This window comes from Arachis ipaensis, chromosome B03 (genome assembly GCF_000816755.2).
Source record: "Arachis ipaensis cultivar K30076 chromosome B03, Araip1.1, whole genome shotgun sequence".
Classification (NCBI taxonomy): Eukaryota; Viridiplantae; Streptophyta; class Magnoliopsida; order Fabales; family Fabaceae; genus Arachis; species Arachis ipaensis.
The window spans coordinates 89195090-89216931 of NC_029787.2; the positions used below are offsets into that span (position 1 = coordinate 89195090).

Genomic DNA, 21842 nt, shown 5'->3' on the forward strand with positions numbered 1-21842 from the left:
GTTTGAAGAAGAACCAAAGTGAACCAATTGAACCGGGTTTGAGGTTAGCAAAAGTTGGACCAAAAGTTTGAGCCAAAGTTAGGGGTCTAACTTTGGCTCCAACTTTTCATAGCAGCAAACACATTTTTCTGGTATGCACGTTAGTGCCAACGTTAGGGGTCTAACTTTGACCCTAACGTTGGCCTTGTCTAGTGTGCTTGTGGTGCCAACGTTAGCCTCCAAGTTAGGGGGCTAACTTCTTGCTTCCTGGTTCAATTTCACTTATTCCATTGTCCTCTCTTCACTCCTAGCCATTCCTCTTTGCTTCAACCTTTCTCCAAGCTTTCTTCACCTATCATTAATCAACCAAACTCATCAAAGCTATGCTCAAAATCATGAGATATTCATTATTTCATAATATGCAACAAATATAGCATAAAACCTCATGAAATGGCATAAATTCATATATGGTTGGTTCAATCAAGGGAAACATGAAAATCTACTCAATTAGCTTGCTTGTAGCTCAAGAAAGTGCATAATTCTAATGAAAACAAAAGAAAAAGACTAGTTAAAATAGGCTAGGATGACTTGTCATCACTACTTACCAGAGATTAATAATAAGGTCTTTACGGATCACATCGAAAAAATCATGGAAGTCTACGTGGACGACATGTTAGTAAAGACACAAAATGAAGAGACGTTACTATCCGACCTCACCCAAGTATTCAACACTATAAGAAGGCATGGCATGCGACTTAATTCTGCAAAATGCACCTTCGCAGTAGAAGCTGGCAAATTCTTGGGTTTTATGCTCACACAAAGAGGAATCGAGGTAAATCCAGACAAATGCCTGGCCATACTCGACATGAAGAGCCCGACTTGTGTCAAAGAAGTACAACAACTCAATGGAAGGTTGGCAGCCTTGTCCAGATTTCTCGCTGGATCGGCAATAAGATCTCTCCCCTTCTACGCCACTCTAAGGAAGGGAAATAGGTTTGAATGGACAACGGAATGTGAACAGGCCTTCCAAGATTTCCAAAAATTCCTGGGACAACCTCCTATCCTAACTCGGCCACGGGAAGGAGAACCCCTTGTATTATACCTCGTAGTAGGAAGTAGAGCAGTAGTCTCAGCATTGGTCCGAGAAAACGACAGTGGGCAACAACCCGTATACTTCATTAGCAAGGCACTATAAGGATCCGAGCTAAACTACCAAAAAATAGAAAAATTCGCCTATGCTCTCATATTAACATCTCGACGACTTCGTCCATTTTTCCAAGCTCACAGCATCAGAGTTCGGACCAATCAGCCAATAAAAGGCATTCTGCAGAAAATAGATTTAGCAGGAAGAATCTTACAATGGGCAGTCGAGTTGTCTGAATTCGACCTTCAATACGAAGCTCGAACAACCATCAAATCCCAATATTTGGTTGACTTCATCGCAGAATTTACAGACACCCTGGAAATCCCTACAGAATGGAATCTCTATGTAGACGGTTCCTCAAAAAAAACTGGAAGCGGTGTGGGTGTGATAATTGAAAGCGATCAGGGAACCCAAATTGAACTTTTCCTCAAATTCGGGTTCCTCGCCTCAAACAACCAAGTTGAGTATGAGGCACTACTAGCTGGTTTAAAGCTGGCTAAAGAGGTTGGAGCTCAAAAGCTCATTATCTTCAGCGACTCACAGATGGTCACTTCACAAATTGCAAGGAGCTACCAAGCTAAGAATCCCACCATGAAAAAATACTTGGACAAAACCAGGGAACAGCTCGGACAACTCGGGGAATATGAGGTCCGCCACATACCCCGGGAACAGAACGCCCGAGCTGATGCACTCTCAAAACTAGCCAGCACCAAACCAGGAGGCAACAATAGAAGCCTTATCCAAGAAATGCTGTAGAACCCGTCAATCTCGGATGAAGAAAAAGTCCTAGCCATAACAAATCCGGATCAAGGATGGATGACTCCCATAATTAACTACCTCAAAACAGAAACACTCCCCACAGATAAGAAGGAGGTAAAGAGGTTTAAAAGGGAGGCACAATACTACACTATCATAAACAATACTCTATACAAAAGAGGGATTTCAATACCATTGTTAAAATGTGTACCGACTTGCAACACAAAGGAAGTTTTAGAAGAAGTACACAGTGACATCTGTGGCAATCATCTCGGAGCTAGGCACTTACCAGAAAAGTACTCTGAGCCGGATTTTATTGGCCAACTCTACAAAAAGAAGCCACAGAGTTCGTAAAGACGTGTCCACGATGTCAGAAACATGCCAACTTTCACATCGCCCCGCCAGAGGAGCTCATCAGCGTAACCTCACCCTGGCCATTCGCAAAATGGGGACTCGACCTTCTCGGACCTTTCCCTCAGGGATCAGGACAAGTCAAATTCCTCATAATAGGGGTAGACTACTTCACAAAATGGATCGAGGCAGAATCCCTAGCTAACGCCACTACTCAACGAAGTCAAAAATTCCTATATAGAAATATTTTCACAAGGTTTGTGGTTCCATACTCCATCACCACAGACAATGGCACCCAATTCACAGATGCAGGCTTCAGAAAGTTAGTGGCCAACTTGAACATAAAACACCAATTCACCTCTGTAGAACATCTCCAGGCCAATGGACAAGCCGAAGCTGCCAACAAAGTCATATTGGCTGGTCTAAAATAGAGATTACAGGACGCAAAGGGAGCCTGGGCTGAAGAGCTCCCACAAGTCCTATGGGCATACCGAACAACGCCACATTCCACCACAAAGGAATCACCCTTTTGATTAGCTTATGGAATGGAGGCAATGATCCCAGTGGAGATTGAAGAAGGGTCGCCCAGAGTGATCCACTATAATGAAGAAGCCAACTCCCAACTTCAAAGGGAAGAACTCGACCTACTTCCAGAAATCCGAAAAAGAGCTCGAATCAGGGAAGAGGCCTCATCCTAATGTAATGCCGTGAAGTTTTGCATAGAGACCTCATCCTAATCCGAAATGATATCGGAACAACTCGACCTGGAAAAGGAAAGCTGGCAACAAATTGGAAAGGACCCTACCGAGTCATAGAAGTACTTGGAAAGGGCTACTACAGACTGTCCGAACACGAAGGGCGAGAGCTTCCTAGGTCATGGCACGCCTGCAACCTAAGAAGGCACTATAGTTAGGGGTAATAAAGGATCTTAGGATAAGGCGCACTTTTTTTCCTGAAAAGGTTTTTTAATGAGGTTCCAAGCCAAGACCTACAAATTGCCCGACTTAGAGGGATAAAACTCCCACATGTATATATCTGCATTTTCTTTTGAATAAAATTGTTTAGATCTTCTACAAATTTTCAAGACGCATTAATCTGAAACGCTAAAAATTCATCGCCCAATTATAAAGCTACAGATCGGCAGAAAGTGAAAATCAAATTCACTGCACGATCGCGATAAAGACCAACAAAGATGAATATCAAATTCATCAAAAGGTCGACCAAACGGGGATTAAATGTAACGTCCTCCAGCAAAATACCTTGCTTAAGTCAGGGTATTTCTACTAGAAAGAACGTTACGTGACCTTTTCTAATATTAACTACTTAATTACTGAGCCTTTGTATCGATTTCGTGTTTCAGTTTTAAGAAAATGCCAGAAAATTTCGTTTTTATTCATTCAAGATATGTATCAAAGATAAGCATTGCAAATAATAATAACAATCATATAAGTATTATTAATAGTAATTCTCATACATAAGAAGTCATATAAACCCAAATACAACACCTACCCCTCTGTTAAAATAAAACCTCAAAGGACAAGAGCGAGGGGACTCTATGAAAGCAATTAAAACCATAAAGAAAACCTACTAATCGCTTGCAGCTTCATATTGCGTCTTCAAACCTGTGTCACTGAAAGGGTGGAAAATTTGGAGGTGAGAACCAAACCACATGTTCTCAGTAGAGGTCGAGAATGCCGTGAAAGTAAAGAATAAAGTGCAAATAGTTAATTTCATTCAGAGACATCTAAAAGAAAATTAACCTTTTTTTTAAAAGCATTAGTTAATTCTTCAAAATCCTAGACCCATATTTTCTTTATAAAACTCTTAAAAATTTCCTAGACTGTATGAATGACCAACCTGTTCCAAACATAGGTTCATTAAGTCTATGCTGAACCAGTTTGATTTTTCATACTTTACTAGACCATATCATAAAAGAAGTTACCTACGCGGTATAAATGATCATCCTGCTCCAAGCATAGGTTCATTAAGTCTATGCTGAACCAGTCAGATACTTTATACAAAACTAGACCTCAAACGTACCAGTCACGACCTCAAGCCCAAACAACTCAATCAACATCCAATCACTACAATCCAAACAATCAGTTACAAACACAGGTAATGAGGTTCAAACAAAATCAAGAGCAATTACATCAAGTATAGTAATTAGCAATTAAACAGAATTATTCACTTAGGCAAACCAATTACAATATACACACCCAAGCAATGTCACATAGATGCATATGATGAATGTCTAGTCCTAGTGCAGGCCATGAGCTCATGTGTCGGTTAGCACCTGCATTCCCGACATTTATCCGGTTACGAGTTCACGATTTCCCGGATACGATTTTCCGTTCAAATAAATGCGCATATAACTATTAGCAGCTCTATTGAGACAGCCTCTGCTTTCTACTCGCAGGAAATATATACTCTTGGGAACGGAAAATTATTCTTGGGTTGTCTCAGGGCAACAGATAAATAAGCAAACATCTCTTGGGTTGCATTAAGCAACAAACAAATAAATAATATCTCTTGGGTTGCATTAAGCAACAAATAAATATATAATATCTCTTGGGTTGCATTAAGCAACAAATATATATATAATATCTCTTGGGTTGACGCAAGCAACAAACAAACATCTCTTGGGTTGCCGCAAGCAACAAACAAACATCTCTTGGGTTGCTTCAAGCAACAAACAAATAAACAAATATCTCTTGGGTTGCCTCAAGCAACAGATAATCATACAATAAGTACTTTACTCTTTCCTTTTTCTTTCTTAATTGCAAGTACGCAAGTGGGATAAGACCCACGCCCTTGCCAACAATCCCGTATACCAAATAATATTTTCTTGAAAGATTCATTGAAGTTATTATCATTAAATAAGCCTTAAATATTGATTTTGATTAAGTCCTTGTACTTTTATAAAAATTTGGACATAATCTCCTTTAAAAATAGGACTTAGCCACCCCTACGGGTTCCTTCTTTCTCAACATTTCATCAGCCTCTTTCAGCAGTTGCCACAACAATATATATTCTCAAAAACATTTGATAATAGTATAGAAAATCTATTTCTTAAATTCCATATCCAAAATAATTGCCAACACAACTTGGCAGCCTGATTTCTATTTTGTTTTTAAAATATCAAATGAATTCGGAACCACGCAAACTTTATATCCATGCGACCGTCTCGGATTAAGCTTTCTATTAAATCAAAAATCATAATTTTTTGCTGACTCTAGCTTCGGGAATATAAGCAAAACCGTGACTGCTCTGCAGTATTTTAAAACCAGAAGACAGCAGCAGCATACAACATTCGAAATTTCATATAAAATTCAAATTAAATCCAACTACCTTCAAAATTACTGTGGTTAAACATAACTCATCCAAATTTCTTTCTCAATTTGTTCCAGGGTCATACCATTTTTAATGAAGAAGTAACGTAGCTTCGAAGTTAGATAATTCTCTGCAGAATTCTGTTTTACAAATCATTGAACACAACCTCTTCCTAGTCCCATAACTCACTTATTAAAACATAAAAAACCCTGAAATTTAAATCACATATGCTAAACATACTTAATTTTCACCTCCAATTGGTTTCATCTCAATATCTATCTAGGATCAAAAGTTATAAACTCCCAAAGTTACTAATTTAAGAAAACAGAATCTGGCTTTTTCTGCATAATGCATCATCCTTCAAAAATTCATATCTTTAAAACTACAAGTCCAATTGTTCTGAAATTTTATGGCATTAAAATAATATGAATAAAGTTTTATTTAAAATTAGTTTCATTTCAAAATTCAAACTGCTGAATTTCCAATAGAGGAATCAAGTTGCTGCTGTGTTAAACGTTCTGCAGAAAAACCAGATTTGACATCCATAATTCAAAAATTTACCATAAATCATAAACTTAATGAAAAAGTCTCAAATTCACTAGTCCAACTCCCTATATACCCAATCTTAATCCAGACTTAGTCCCATACAAATATGATCATCATAGAATTAGTTATAGATTTTCAAAGTTTCTAATTTCATTTAAAGTAGTGCAGAAAATCAGATTCACGACTTAACTTTGAAAAATCATAACTAATGTTTTCAGTTAATATGAAACTTTCAAAATTAAATCTCAACAATCACACTTAATATAATTTACTTAACATTTAAATTCTCATCATTTCAGTCACTATAGAGCCACTGATTCACTTTCAAAGTTGCTGTTTAATTTCAGTAAACCATTTTGTATTCAAAATCCAACCCTTCAATACCCCTCAAAACCAATTCCAAATCAACCATCAACCAAGTTCATTAATATTACAATATACCAAATAACAGCTCAGCGACAACAAATCCAACATTACCCATTAAAATTCATAAATTCTCAACAATTAGTCATCAAACAATTCCCAATCCACATAATCAATCAATATCACTAATCAACAATTCCAAATCACAATCTCAACCATTCCAATCACAATTTCAGCCACAATTCAATATTCACATAATTAATCAATTACTCACAGCTATTAAATCTATTTGCAGTTATTCAATAAACCTTGTCGGCATTCTTAAATTGAACTCGTTTTAAACCCCCTACCTCGATTAGCCGAAATTCGATAATTAAGCGCAGCCAACCCCTCTTTCATCTTAATTCGTAGCAGCAACTGACTCGAACCAAGCTAGCAACAGCAGCAGCAGCAGCAACTCTTACAGTTCTCTATTATCACTAACACTATCACCTTTGATAGTTTCATCAGCAAACAGGGAAGGCATAGCAGCAGCGTTAAACAGAGACATAGGTTTTCCTTACTCATAACAGAGAAGACTAAGAAATAAAATGGAAGCAGAGTAAGGATTAAAGCTTACAGGTTCAAGAATAGGAAAATCAGAACCAGAACAAGAAGGCTGGTGCTGTTTTAAACTCTGGTGACAGTGCACGACTCACCAACGATCCTGACAGCGGCGGAGGTCCTTTCTCCCTCTCCTCTGCGTGTATTCTGCGATGGTGACAGCTTGGAGTGGACTCCACCCATGACCAGAGGCACGGCGGCGCAGCCTCAGAAGTGGCTATGAGGCTAGCAACAGCAAGACAGTTCGATGGTGATGAAGGCACGACGGAGGCACAGCGGCGCTACTCTTCACACACGAGCTCCCCTCTCCTCTGGTATGCGATGACAGTGGCGCTAATTGAAGCTCCATGGACAGCGGCGACAGAACCCTACCAGTGGCAGTGGTGGATCGGTCGCGTTGGAGGCACAGCTACGTCCCCTTTCTCTCGGCCTTGACTCGCGTTACGACGTCGTCTTCTCTTCTCCATGGAAGTGTTGACGATGGTGGAACGGGCTCGGCGTGACAACCTGCTGGACGGTGGCGGTGCGCGATGAGGACGACGGCAGCGGCAGTCAAGCGCGACAGCAGCGGCGTCTTCTTTCTCTTCTTCCCGCAAATCTCTTTCTCTGCTCTACGTTGTGTGACCGTTGGGGTAAGGAAGTGTGGCTGGCAGCTGCTGAGGGTTGGAGGAAATTAGGTTAGGGTTTCTGATTTTCAATTTGGGAATTAGGGTTTGAAATTAGGATTTTATAAAAGAATATAGATAGATATGAATAGATATTTTGATAAAATTGAAAGGTAGAGTAATTTTAAAACCAAATATACTCTCTTAAAAATACTTAAGAATATTATTTATCAATATATTGCTAAGTTGAACTGATTATTTCTAATTTAAATTATAAAATAAGCATATTAATCACATTTTTATAAAATACAGTTTAAACTCAAAACTAATTATTCAAATTAAATAATATAACTTTTTATTATTTTTCTATCACCGAAACTTTAATTTCAATTTACAAAATATCTAATTATAATAAAATTACTTAAACTTAAAGTATTTATAAAAATCCATTTAATCATTCCTAATAAATTAATCTCTAGGAGCTCAAACTAATAAAATAAACCATAATTTATCCATAATAAAAATTATTTAAATTAAATTATACAATTTTCAAAATATATAAAATAACCAACTATAAAAATTTACACAAGAATATTAATTAACTTAACTCCTGTTCGGTAAGTCGGGTATCGGACGGTTCGGATCAGGACCCTGAGGTCAATACTTCGGAGGGTGGAGAGGCTCGCCTGGTCGTGACCTCCTGGTTCCGGGCGAGCGAGGTCCCGAGCACTTCTGATGGAGAAGGGGGGTGCCACCTGCAAAGACACTCCGACGCCCTTGTCAGAATATGTGCAGGCGGAGAGGGAATGATGTGTGAATGGGACGTACCTTGGGGGGAGAGCCAGTCTCCCCCTTATATACATGTCAGTAGTGGGCCCTTCCAGTGGGCAGGCCCATACCCTCAAAGGTGTTGTCCCACGGCTGTGTGCAAGCCGTACGGGACGCGTGTCCGGGTCGGGTGGAGGACGCACCATTGGGCCGGCGAGGACTCGGGTCGGGTTGACCCGCGTGAGTTTTGGGCCAGGCCGTAACAGTGCCCCCGACGCGTCAGTGATGGCCGTGGGGGCCATTGGTGGCGCGTGATGTTTACACTCGTGCGTTGTCGTTGGGTCGGCTGATCGTGGGAGGGACGCGTCTCTTGTGCGCGTGTCTCTTGATCTGCTGTGGCATCTGTTTGCCGTTTCGTTCTCCGCGCTGGGCATTTAATGCTCATAATGATTTGAAAAAACCCGTGCGTAAAGACTATCTTGCCCCTGCTTCCTTTCGCGCTTTTGGGGGTGGTTTTTAAACAGTTTTCTCCCTATCCACCCCCCACTCTTATCATTTCCAACTTCTTCTCTCCCTGACATCCAAAGTTTCCTGCGTGAACTCCTTCCTGCTTCAACTTCCAGCCCAGATTTCTTTCATCGTTCCAGGTAATCTTCTGATTTCTCTCTTCTGGTGTCTGTGTTATGCTCTGTTATTGTGTGATTTTTTGTTTGCATCTACTGCATGGCTGGTTTTATTTTTGTTAAGAGGTTTTTTCAGTGTTGGGATAGGTGGGTTAGGAGAGGGGTACCATTCCAGGATAGGCTTTTTTGGGTGGTTTGTGAGGTAGGCGTGGTTTTTAGCCGTATCTGGTCATGATTGAGTTGAAAAGGCGTAGTTTCTGAGTTTTTTCGGGCTCCCGGCCTCATAGACTAACGGAGTGGTACCCCGCTGTAGGTATGCCTCGTGTTGTCTCCCGGTCTTCCGGATCCGCTGCGGCTTACGACCCGTATGCTTGGGTGACAGACGATATAAGGAGTTCACCCAACCAGATGGACTTGGAGGAATTGACGGAGTTCCGGCAAGCCGGTTACCTGTGTGGGGGTCCTTCTTCTTTCCGGTTTGACGACTAACGTTCTTGTTCTTTATTCGTAGTGGAAATGTCTGCCACCGTGACCGGTCTTGAGAACCTGATGAAGACCTTTTTTGAGGCTAGTGATGATGAGAATGCCGAAGAAAAGGGGGCCGGCAAGTCGGAGGGTCCGTCAGGGGAAAAAGAGGGTCAGGCTTCCCCTGCCCAGGATACCGAGACGTCGGGAAAGCAGGGCCTAGGGGGTCAAGTTTCCCCTACCCATGAGGAGGGACCTGCCGATGGGAAGGCGACCCTCTCCCCCCATCCAGATAGCGACGTGGAGCTTATCCACACTCCTAAGAAGCGAAAGATGTCTTCCAGCCCGGAGGGGGTCCTAACCGTAATGGAGAGGAATTTTGATGCCTCCAAGTTCATTGACTCCCAGTTGATACCCGGGAAGAAAGAGCATTTTCATGCAACCGAGCTATCCGGACAGGCGAGGTGGATGTATCGCACCTTGCTTCGTGGGGCCGTGATAGCTCGGAAGGCTGAGTTTGAGCTATCTGGTATGGAGGCGCTTCGGAGGAAGCTTGAGTCTTCTGTTAAGGCGAATAACGACTTTAAGGATCAAGTTGAGCTCCTCCAGGGTCAGCTGTCCGAGATGGGGGGAAAGCTTAATGCTGCTGAGGAGAAGTCGTCGTTTATTGCGATGTGTTCTTTTCTCTTGGAACGTGCTGGATAATGACCTCCTGGAACTGGCTCATCATTTGCTTAACCTTTTCCAAGTACTTTTGGAGGAGGGGGTCTCGGGCTTGGTAGCTTCCGTTTACCTGCGAGGTGACGACTTGGGAGTCGCTGCATACTTCGACCCTCGTCACCCTGACTTCCCGAGCCAGCATTAGTCCGCCTAGGAGAGCCTTGAGTAATCCAATTCCCGGATGAATCCCGCTTCTAAGAGGCTGGCCGTTTGCTTGGCTACCTCGTCTGCCCTTTCCTGCGACATTTTCCTCCTTCTCTGGGCCACTGGTTTGGCTCCTGTCTTTACGGCCAGGTGGTGTGACATGAGCTGGGGGTCTATTCCTGGCATGTCGGCAGGCGTCCAGGCGAAGAGGTCGGCGTTAGCCCTGATCATCTCCATCAAAGGCTCCTTTATTTCGTGCGGGAGGTTCCTGTTTATGAATGTGAACTTATCGTGCTCCTCGCCGACTCTGAACTTCTCCAAGTCTCCTTCTGGCTCTGGTCTGGGTTTGTCGTCTACCCTGGCGTCCAGGTCGGCCAGGAAAACTCCTGACGCCTCCTTTGATTTTTTTCTGAGGGAAAGGCTGGCATGGTCGCAAGCGACTGCCGTTTCCAAGTCGCCCCGAAGGGATCCCACGGATCCGTCATCGGTGATGAACTTCATCACCAGTAGTTTCGTACTGATAGCTGCCCCCAGGTCGTTAATGGTCTTTCTCCCCAGGATGATGTTATAGGCCGTTGAATCTCGTAATATTACAAAGTCTGCCATGATTGTCCTTCGTCTTTGCCCTTGTCCCACAGATGTCGGGAGTGTGATGATTCCATCTGGCTTTATGAAGTGGTCTCCTAACCCTACCACACCGTGCTGGTGGGTCGTCAGGTCGGAATCTCTCAATCCCAGGGCATCGAAAACGTTTCGGAACATGATGTTTGAGTCTGCCCCCGTGTCTACCAGGATTCGTTTGACGAGGCCAGTTCCGACCCTAGCCGTGATGACCATGGGCGGACTTTCCGGCGCTTCGTCGAACCATTGGTCCTCCGGGCCGAAAGAGATAGGTGGGAGACCCTTAAGACCTCTACCAGGTGGGGCGGAGATCGCTAAGACCTTGGCATCTTTCTTCTGCGCCGATTTCGACCTCGGGGCGGTGTTCCTGGCCGTCACCACGTTTACCATTGTGAGACCGTGGTCGTCACCCTCTGGCTCCTGTCGTCGTCTTGTTGGTCGGGATCTGTCCTCGTTGTCGTTGTCCCGGTTGCGTCTCCTTGGTTCCCTTATAAGGTGGGAGAAGTCGGCGAGTTTGCCGTCCCTGATAGCTTGCTCGAGGGTGTCCTTTAGGTCAAAGCAGTCTTGGGTCTTGTGCCCGTAACCCTTGTGGTACTCGCAGTAGAGGTTCTTGTTTCCTCCCGTCCTGTCCTTCAGTGGTCGGGGCTTCGACAGTATCCCCTTTTCTGCTATCTGTTGGTAAACTTCAGTGATCGATGCCGTAAGGGGGGTGTAGTTGGTGAACCTCCCAACTCGGGGGAACGGTTTGGATGGTTTGCTCGGACCGCCGTCCTTGGCGTGTTCCTTTGGTCTTTCTCTGGCTTCGAAGTGCCGGGATTGGTTGTAGGCGGGCTGCCGCTTATTGGCAGCCACGACCCGGCTGACTTCCTCGTCATTAATGTATTCTTTGGCCACGCACTGGATCTCTTGCATCGTCCAGACGGGCTTCGTGGTGAGGTGTTTCCTGAAATCCTCATTCGACAGCCCGTTCGTTAAGCACAAACTTGCCACCGAGTCCGTCAGACCGTCAATCTCCAAGCACTCGTCATTAAAACGGTCCAGGTACTTCCTGGTCGGCTCTCCGGGTCTCTGTGTCACCCCCAGCAAATTGATTGGGTGTTTGGCTTTGACAATCCTAGTTGTGAACTGAGCCAAGAAGGCGCGGCTGATGTCGGTAAATTGGGTCACCGAGCCTTGCGGGAGGTTGTTAAACCACCGTATTGCCGGGCCCGCTAAGGTGACCGGGAAAGCGCGACATCTGACCTCGTCTCCCACCCCTTCTAGGTTCATCCTGGCCTCGAAGGCCGTCAAGTGTTCTAGGGGGTCTTGTGTTCCGTCATACTTCATGTCTGTCGGTTTGTCGAAATGTTTTGGTAATCGGACCTCGAGTACAGAGCGGTGGAAAGGGGTCGCTCCTATTATGACAGGTCCTCGGGCAGTTCTTCTCGACTCATTGTTCTCGCGGTGACGTTCCTCGTTGCCTCTGTTCGACGCGCGCCGCCTTTCGTGTCGGGCGTAGATAATGGGGTCGCGACTTCTTCTTCTGGGGCTTATCCGTTCCTCAGTGCTCTCCGACTCGCAATGGGGGCTTGGCGTGCGCATCGAGCGGCTTCTTGAACGGGAACGGGTGGGGCTCCGCTCTGGGGAGCGTTGGTCGCGCTCTCTTTCTGCTAGTCTGCGCTCTAAGTCTTGCATCCTGTGGCGTAGTTCTTGCATTATCCTGGCGTGGTTGTCACCCGTCCCCCCGAAGGGGCGTCTCTCGTGAGTCTGCGTCGCATCCCTCGTGGGCGACCGTTGCTGCTGCCGGGATTCCGCCGCGACGGCGCCTCCCCCGAGTATGGGAGGCGCTACCTCGGAACCAGTCCCAGTCTGGACCAGTACGAAATCCATGAACGTCCTTCCCCACAGACGGCGCCAATGTTCGGTAAGTCGGGTACCGGACGGTTCGGATCAGGACCCTGAGGTCAATACTTCGGAGGGTGGAGAGGCTCGCCTGGTCGTGACCTCCTGGTTCCGGGCGAGCGAGGTCCCGAGCACTTCTGATGGAGAAGGGGGGTGCCACCTGCAAAGACACTCCGACGCCCTTGTCAGAATATGTGCAGGCGGAGAGGGAATGATGTGTGAATGGGATGTACCTTGGGGGGAGAGCCAGTCTCCCCCTTATATACATGTCAGTGTGGGCCCTTCCAGTGGGCAGGCCCATACCCTCAAAGGTGTTGTCCCACGGCTGTGTGCAAGCCGTACGGGACGCGTGTCCGGGTCGGGTGGAGGACGCACCATTGGGCCGGCGAGGACTCGGGTCGGGTTGACCCGCGTGAGTTTTGGGCCAGGCCGTAACAACTCCGAATATTAATAAAACTAATTTAATTACTCTCAATTGATTAATTTATAAAATAAGATATCAAATCAATAAAATAAATCGTAACCTTTTTCAGGATAAAAGTTACTTAAATTAAATTGTACAATTTCTTTTTTTTTTTATTTTTCAATTACTAACATTATACAAAATATTTAATTATAATAAATTACTTAAGAATCTTATTTGATTTAAAACGAAATTATCTCCGAATCTATTTAATTATTTCTAATAAAATAATTTCTAAAATTATAAAGTTTAATTTTAATAAGATAAAATCTCAATTTATTTATATTTAGATTTCCAAAAACGCGGGATGTTACATTCTATCTAACTTACAAAAGTTTTCGCCCTCAAAAATTGATCTAAGATGGAGAAAAGATTCATATTCACATCCCCTTTTGAATATTTTAAAGATACCAAGAAAATTATATCACAAACACAGAAGAAAATATATTAGGTGATGTAAAAGTTAATAGAAATAATTTGATGCAAACAAAATTTCAAAATCTAAAAGTAAATATGCATAATGTTCGTTCAGAACTCTTAACAAAGCATGATCACTTCCTCTCGTAGCCTCAAAACTTCATGACTCCTTATAACTTCGTACACTTACCAGACTCACTTTCTCCGCACAAAAATCGCATCCCTAAGAACTAACGCATATAAGGAATACGAAACATGAGAAGAGAAAGACAAGCGGCACGAAAGGTTTATGTGAGAAATTAGAAGAATACTCAAGTTCATAATTGTACAAGATGGTAATTCGCAAGATTTTGAAGGAATACGTGAGATCGTCAACAAACAAGGATATATATAAGCAATGAAATGGAGCAAAAAGGAAGTTAATTCAAGGCTTAGGAAGAAATTATGAATCGAACAGTTTCATATGAACATCATTAGGGAAAATAGTACAACAATTTTGAACAACTTCAATTTGGAATAGAGGAAATTAGTTTATCTTTTTTAAAAGAATATATATAAATCTAACATTTTTTCAATGTACTAAACTTAGTATAAATAATATGTTATATCAATTTAATTTTTAAATCAAAACAAATCATGCATGGTTTGTAAATTAAAGCTTGTTTGGCACTAAGGGAAAAATATTTTCTTTAAAAATCTTAAAGGATACTTAAGTACATAATTAGGTAAGAATAGCTATAAGAATAATAAAGTTGGAAGAAAATCAGTTTCAATTCAAAGAATATATTCTAAAATAAAATTTTCTATAAATCAATAAAAGAATAATGGTATATCACAAATAAACAAGATTAAACTATATAAAGAAATTTCAGAGTTTATGTAAGAAAGTTTAGGCTGAATTAAAAACAATCTCATCAAAATTTGAGTAAGGGTTGTGGATACAGCCAAGTAAGAAAAGATTTAAATTGAATTTTTTCTCGAAGAGAATTTGAAACAAGTACTCAAGAAGGAAATTACAAGAGATGATATGTTGCACCAAAATAAATCAGAGTTCAGAGAAAGGAGCATAGGATTTATAAGGTAAGGATAAATGTTTTAAAAGATTCAAACAACAACCAGATACAGAGTCAAGCAAGGACGTGCACGAATGATAATACAAAGTTAGCAAGGAAGAGATAAGAAACTAGAAATTCCAATACAATTAGTAGAGAAGGAAATAACGCTAAGCATGAATCAAGAGCATACGTCGAAACGGAACTAATCTCTAGAATTTAGTTTCTAACGTCCCCAAAACCTCGTAATTCGCGTTAACCTATCACTTCTATTTCGTTTATGATAACCCATTAGTGTTCCATATACATAAATCATTAGTATTAAGTTGGCCAAACTTGATACCATGAGGTATGCAATGGTAAACTAATAGCGTTAATCATTAGACAGTCATGCATATAAAACAAAAACTCTCGTCACCAAGACAAGTCTTAAGGCATGACAGACACTCAGAGTATGCAATGAAGCATAGTCAGTCCACTCCCAAGGCTCTACAGGAAGGACTGCTCTGATACCATATTGTAACGTCCCATTTAGCAAAATACCTTGCTTAAGTCAGGGTATTTCTACTAGAAAGAACGTTACGTGACCTTTTCTAATATTAACTACTTAATTACTGAGCCTTTGTATCGATTTCGCGTTTCAGTTTTAAGAAAATGCCAGAAAATTTTGTTTTTATTCATTCAAGACATGTATCAAAGATAAGCATTGCAAATAATAATAACAATCATATAAGTATTATTAATAGTAATTCTTATATATAAGAAGTCATATAAACCCAAATACAACACCTACCCCTCTGTTAAAATAAAACCTCAAAGGACAAGAGTGAGGGGACTCTATGAAAGCAATTAAAACCATAAAGAAAACCTACTAATCACTTGCAGCTTCATATTGCGTCTTCAAAACTGTGTCACTGAAAGGGTGGAAAATTTGGGGGTGAGAACCAAACCACATGTTCTCAGTAGAGGTCGAGAATGCCGTGAAAGTAAAGAATAAAGTGCAAATAGTTAATTTCATTCAGAGACATCTAAAAAAAATTAACCTTTTTTTAAAAGCATTAGTTAATTCTTCAAAATCCTAGACCCATATTTTCTTTATAAAACTCTTAAAAATTTCCGAGACTGTATGAATGACCAACCTGTTCCAAACATAGGTTCATTAAGTCTATGCTGAACCAGTTTTATTTTTCATACTTTACTAGACCATATCATAAAAGAAGTTACCTACGCGGTATAAATGATCATCCTGCTCCAAGCATAGGTTCATTAAGTCTATGCTGAACCAGTCAGATACTTTATACAAAACTAGACCTCAAACGTACTAGTCACGGCCTCAGGCCCAAACAACTCAATCAACATCCAATCACTACAATCCAAACAATTAGTTACAAACACAGGTAATGAGGTTCAAACACAATCAAGAGTAATTACATCAAGTATAGTAATTAGTAATTAAACAGAATTATTCACTTAGGCAAACCAATTACAATATACACACCCAAGCAATGTCACATAGATGCATATGATGAATGTCTAGTCCTAGTGCAGGCCATGAGCTCATGTGTCAGTTAGCACCTGCATTCCCGGCATTTATCTGGTCACGAGTTCACGATTTTTCGGATACGATTTTTCATTCAAATAAATGCGCATATAACTATTAGCAGCTCTATTGAGACAGCCTCTGCTTTCTACTCGCAGGAAATATATACTCTTGGGAACGGAAAATTACTCTTGGGTTGCCTCCGGGACAAGACCCACGCCCTTGCCAATAATCCCGTATACCAAATAATATTTTCTTAAAAGAATTATTGAAGTTATTATCATTAAATAAGCCTTAAATATTGATTTTGATTAAGTCCTTGTACTTTTATAAAAATTTGGACATAATCTCGTTTAAAAATAAGACTTAGCCACCCCTACGGGTTCCTTCTTTTGAAACATTTTATCAGCCTCTTTCAGCAGTTGCCACAACAATATATATTCTCAAAAACATTTGATAATAGTATAGAAAATCTATTTCTTAAATTCCATATCCAAAATAATTGCCAACACAACTTGGCAGCCTGATTTCCATTTTGTTTTTAAAATATCAAATGAATTGGGAATCACGCAAACTTTATATCCATGTGACCGTCTCGGATTAAGCTTTCTATTAAACCAAAAATCATAATTTTTTGCTGACTCTAACTTTGGGAATATAAGCAAAACTGTGACTGCTCTGCAGTGTTTTAAAACCAGAAGACAGCAGCAGCATACAACATTCGAAATTTCATATAAAATCCAAATTAAATCCAACTACCTTCAAAATTAATGTGGTTAAACATAACTCATCCAAATTTCTTTCTCAATTGGTTCCAGGGTCATACCATATTTAATGAAGAAGGAACGTAGCTTCGAAGTTAGATAATTCTCTGCAGAATTCTGTGTTACAAATCATTGAACACAACCTCTTCCTAGTCCCATAACTCACTTATTAAAACATGAAAAATCCTGAAATTTAAATCACATATGCTAAACATACTTAATTTTCACCTCCAATTGGTTTCATCTCAATATCTATCCAGGATCAAAAGTTATAAACTCCCAAAGTTACTAATTTAAGAAAACAGAATCTGGCTTTTTCTGCATAATGCATCATCCTTCAAAAATTCATATCTTTAAAACTACAAGTCCAATTGTTCTGAAATTTTATGTTATTAAAATAATAGGAATAAAGTTTTATTTAAAATTAGTTCCATTTCAAAATTCAAACTGCAGAATTTCAAATAGAGGAATCAAATTTCTGCTGTGTTAAACGTTCTGCAGAAAAACCAGATTTGACATCCATAATTCAAAAATTTACCATAAATCATAAACTTAATGAAAAAGTCTCAAATTCACTAGTCCAACTCCCTATATACCCAATCTTAATCCAGACTTAGTCCCACACAAATATGATCATCATAGAATTAGTTATAGATTTTCAAAGTTTCTAATTTCATTTAAAGTAGTGCAGAAAATCAGATTCACGACTTAACTTTGAAAAATCATAACTAATGTTTCCAGTTAATATGAAACCTTCAAAATTAAATCTCAACAATCACACTTAATATAATTTACTTAACATTTAAATTCTCATCATTTCAGTCACTATAGAGCCACTGATTCACTTTCAAAGTTGCTGTTTAATTTCAAGAGAACCTGATTTTCAGTAAACCATTTTGTATTCAAAATCCAACCCTTCAATACCCCTCAAACCCAATTCCAAATCAACCACCAACCAAGTTCATTAACATTACAATATACCAAATAACAGCTCAGCAACAACAAATCCAACATTACCCATTAAAATTCAGAAATTCTCAACAATTAGTCATCAAACAATTCCCAATCCACATAATCAATCAATATCACTAATCAACAATTCCAAATAACAATCTCAACCATTCCAATCACAATTTCAGCCACAATTCAATATTCACATAATCAATCAATTACTCACAGCTATTAAATATATTTGCAGTTATTCAATAAACCTTGTAGGCATTCTTAAATTGAAATCGTTTTAAACCTCCTACCTCGATTAGCCGAAATTCGATAATTAAGCGCAGCCAACCCCTCTTTCATCTTAATTCGTAGCAGCAACTGACTCGAACCAAGCTAGCAACAGCAGCAGCAGCAACTCTTACAGTTCTTTATTATCACCAACACTATCACCTTTGATAGTTTCATCAGCAAACAGGGAAGGCATAGCAGCAGCGTTAAACAGAGACATAGGTTTTCCTTACTCATAACAGAGAAGACTAAGAAATAAAATGGAAGCAGAGTAAGGATTAAAGCTTACAGGTTCAAGAATAGGAGAATCAGAACCAGAACAAGAAGGCTGGTGCTGTTTTAAACTCTGGTGACAGTGCACGACTCACCAACGTCCCTGACAGCGGCGGAGGTCCTTTCTCCCTCTCCTCTGCGTGTATTCTGCGATGGTGACAGCTTGGAGTGGACTCCACCCATGACCAGAGGCACGGCGGTGCAGCCTCAGAAATGGCTATGAGGCTAGCAACAGCAAGACAGAGGCACAGGGGTGCTACTCTTCACACACGAGCTCCCCTCTCCTCTGGTATGCGATGACAGTGGCGCTAATCGAAGCTCCATGGACAGCGGCGACAGAACCCTACCAGTGGCAGCGGTGGATCGGTCGCGTTGGAGGCACAGCGACGTCTCCTTCCTCTCGGCCTTGGCTCGCGTTACGACATTGTCTTCTCTTCTCCGTGGCAGTGTTGACGGTAGTGGAACGGGCTCGGCGTGACGACTTGCTGGACGGTGGCGGTGCGCGATGAGGACGACGGCAGCGGCAGTCAAGCGCGACAGCAGCGGCGTCTTCTTTCTCTTCTTCCCGCAAATCTCTTTCTCTGCTCTGCGTTGTGTGACCGTTGGGGTAAGGAAGTGTGGCTGGCAACTTCTGAGGGTTGGAGGAAATTAGGTTAGGGTTTCTGATTTTCAATTTGGGAATTAGGGTTTGAAATTAGGGTTTTATAAAAGAATATAGATAGATATGAATAGATATTTTGATAAAATTGAAAGGTAGAGTAATTTTAAAACCAAATATACTCTCTTAAAAATATTTAAGAACATTATTTATCAACATATTGCTAAGTTGAATTGATTATTTCTAATTTAAATTATAAAATAAGCATATTAATAACATTTTTATAGTTTAAACTCAAAACTAATTATTCAAATTAAATAATATAACTTTTTATTATTTTTCTATCGCCGAAACTTTAATTTCAATTTACAAAATATCTAATTATAATAAAATTACTTAAACTTAAAGTATTTATAAAAATCCATTTAATCATTCCTAATAAATTAATCTCTAGGAGCTCAAACTAATAAAATAAATCATAATTTATCCATAATAGAAATTATTTAAATTAAATTATATAATTTTCAAAATATATAAAATAACCAACTATAAAAATTTACACAAGAATATTAATTAACTTAACTCCGAATATTAATAAAACTAATTTAATTACTCTTAATTAATTAATTTATAAAATAAGATATCAAATCAATAAAATAAATCATAACCTTTTTCAGGATAAAAGTTACTTAAATTAGATTGTACAATTTTTTTTATTTTTCAATTACTAACATTATACAAAATATTTAATTATAATAAATTACTTAAGAATCTTATTTGATTTAAAACGAAATTATCTCCGAATCTATTTAATTATTTCTAATAAAATAATTTCTAAAATTATAATGTTTAAACTTAATAAGATAAAATCTCAATTTATTTATATTTAGATTTCCAAAACCGCGGGATGTTACATTAAACCCAATTTTTACAAAATCGGCAAAGATGAAAATAGAATAATGCAAGAAGTTATTGAAAGTGATCCATAGAAAGGACCTGACGAGGTCTTAAATAAATGGATTGCTAAAAAATAACTTAAAGACCGGACGACGAAAAGAAGTCAGACCGGTCGAACACAATAACCAAAGTTATAAAATGTAAATCCCTGGAAAGAGGTCTGGCCAGCCCTATAAAAGAGGATTACTAAAATAACTTCGAATAGCCCGACATGATGAAGTTGGTCCAGAACATAAAGTTATAAAAGTAAACCCTGAAAGAGACCTGAACAAGGTCCAAAAAAGAGGATTACTAAAATAACTTCGAAGGGCCCGACATGAAGAAGTCGGCCCAGAACATAAAGTTATAAAAGTAAACCCTGAAAGAGACCTGAACAAGGTCCAAAAAAGAGGATTACTAAAATAACTTTGAAGGGCCCGACATGATAAAGTCGGCCCAGAACATAAAGTTATAAAAGTAAACCCTGAAAGAGACCTGAACAAGGTCCAAAAAAGAGGATTACTAAAATAACTTAGAAGGGCCCGACATAATGAAGTCGTCCCAGAACATAAAGTTATAAAAGTAATCCCTAAAAGAGACCTGACAAAGTTCAAATAGAGGATTACTAGAAATAACTTAAAAGGGACCAATGCAAAGAAGTTGGCCCAAAAAACCAAAATGTTATAAAAAGTGATCCCTAAACAGAAGACCTAACAAAGGTCCAAACAAAACGGATCACTAGAAATAACTTCAGGCCGAAGTGAGGAAGTCGACATACAAGTTGGACCCAAATCAAGCCACAAGTATGAAAATACAAAGGCAATCTAAAGAGGTCAGACAATAAGGCTCCAACACTCCCAAAAAACCTGAAAGGTACCAGACAGATGCAGACAAACATGTCATAAAAAGTATAAGATATAATAATAACAAACTCAAGAGGCCACCAAAATCAGCCCCAAGAGCTTGAAAACTACTTTGTTTTTCAAAATAAAGATGCTAAACAAGCAACTAAGAAAGTAGCAAAAAGTCAGAACCACTATTTACAAAATATAAAACGTTCAAAAGCCCACAAGCCGGGCTATCTACACAAAAATCCAGAATAATCATTGAGGATCCGAAGACTTCTCAGCAGCATCAATACGGGGTGAAGGAGGACGAGTTTGAAGAGGCACCGCATCCACTGTCCCATCATCCCGGTTCAAGATTTGACAATCTGGTTCTGACTCGGGATGACCAACCTCAGCTGAAGGAGCTGAAGAAGTTGGCACAACAGAAGCTATGATGGCAGGCACTGAAGGAGAGTCGACATCATCATCATCATCAGGGTCATCAGGGACAATTTTACCGTCCTTTTCGACATTATCCAAGCTGAAGAGCGTAAGGTTGAGCTCGGGTGCAAGAACCCGGACCTGCTCCTTCAGGTTCTCATAAGCAGCAGTTACACTACCTACAAGGTGACCCTGGAGCTCGGCATAATCAGCTCGGGCAGACTCTAAATCATCCCTGAGATGCATCATTTTCCTATAGGTCGTGACATAACTCTCCTTGTGCTTCTACGCCGTGTCTTCAGCCAACTTCGCAGAAGCCGCCAAGGCAATAGAACTAGCCATTTCACCCTCCAAATCTTTCTCCAACTTGGTCACCTTCACCTCAAGCTCCTCCTTCAAACC

The 21842-nt window shown here is 40.4% G+C and overlaps 1 long non-coding RNA gene across 1 annotated transcript; it reads right to left on the reverse strand.

Moving 5' to 3' along the window:
• On the reverse strand, positions 3617–7438 carry LOC110270229. Its single transcript, XR_002359521.1, has 2 exons — positions 7089–7438; positions 3617–3860 (listed from the first exon to the last, which is right to left on the reverse strand). It is a non-coding gene; the product is annotated as an uncharacterized LOC110270229 (long non-coding RNA).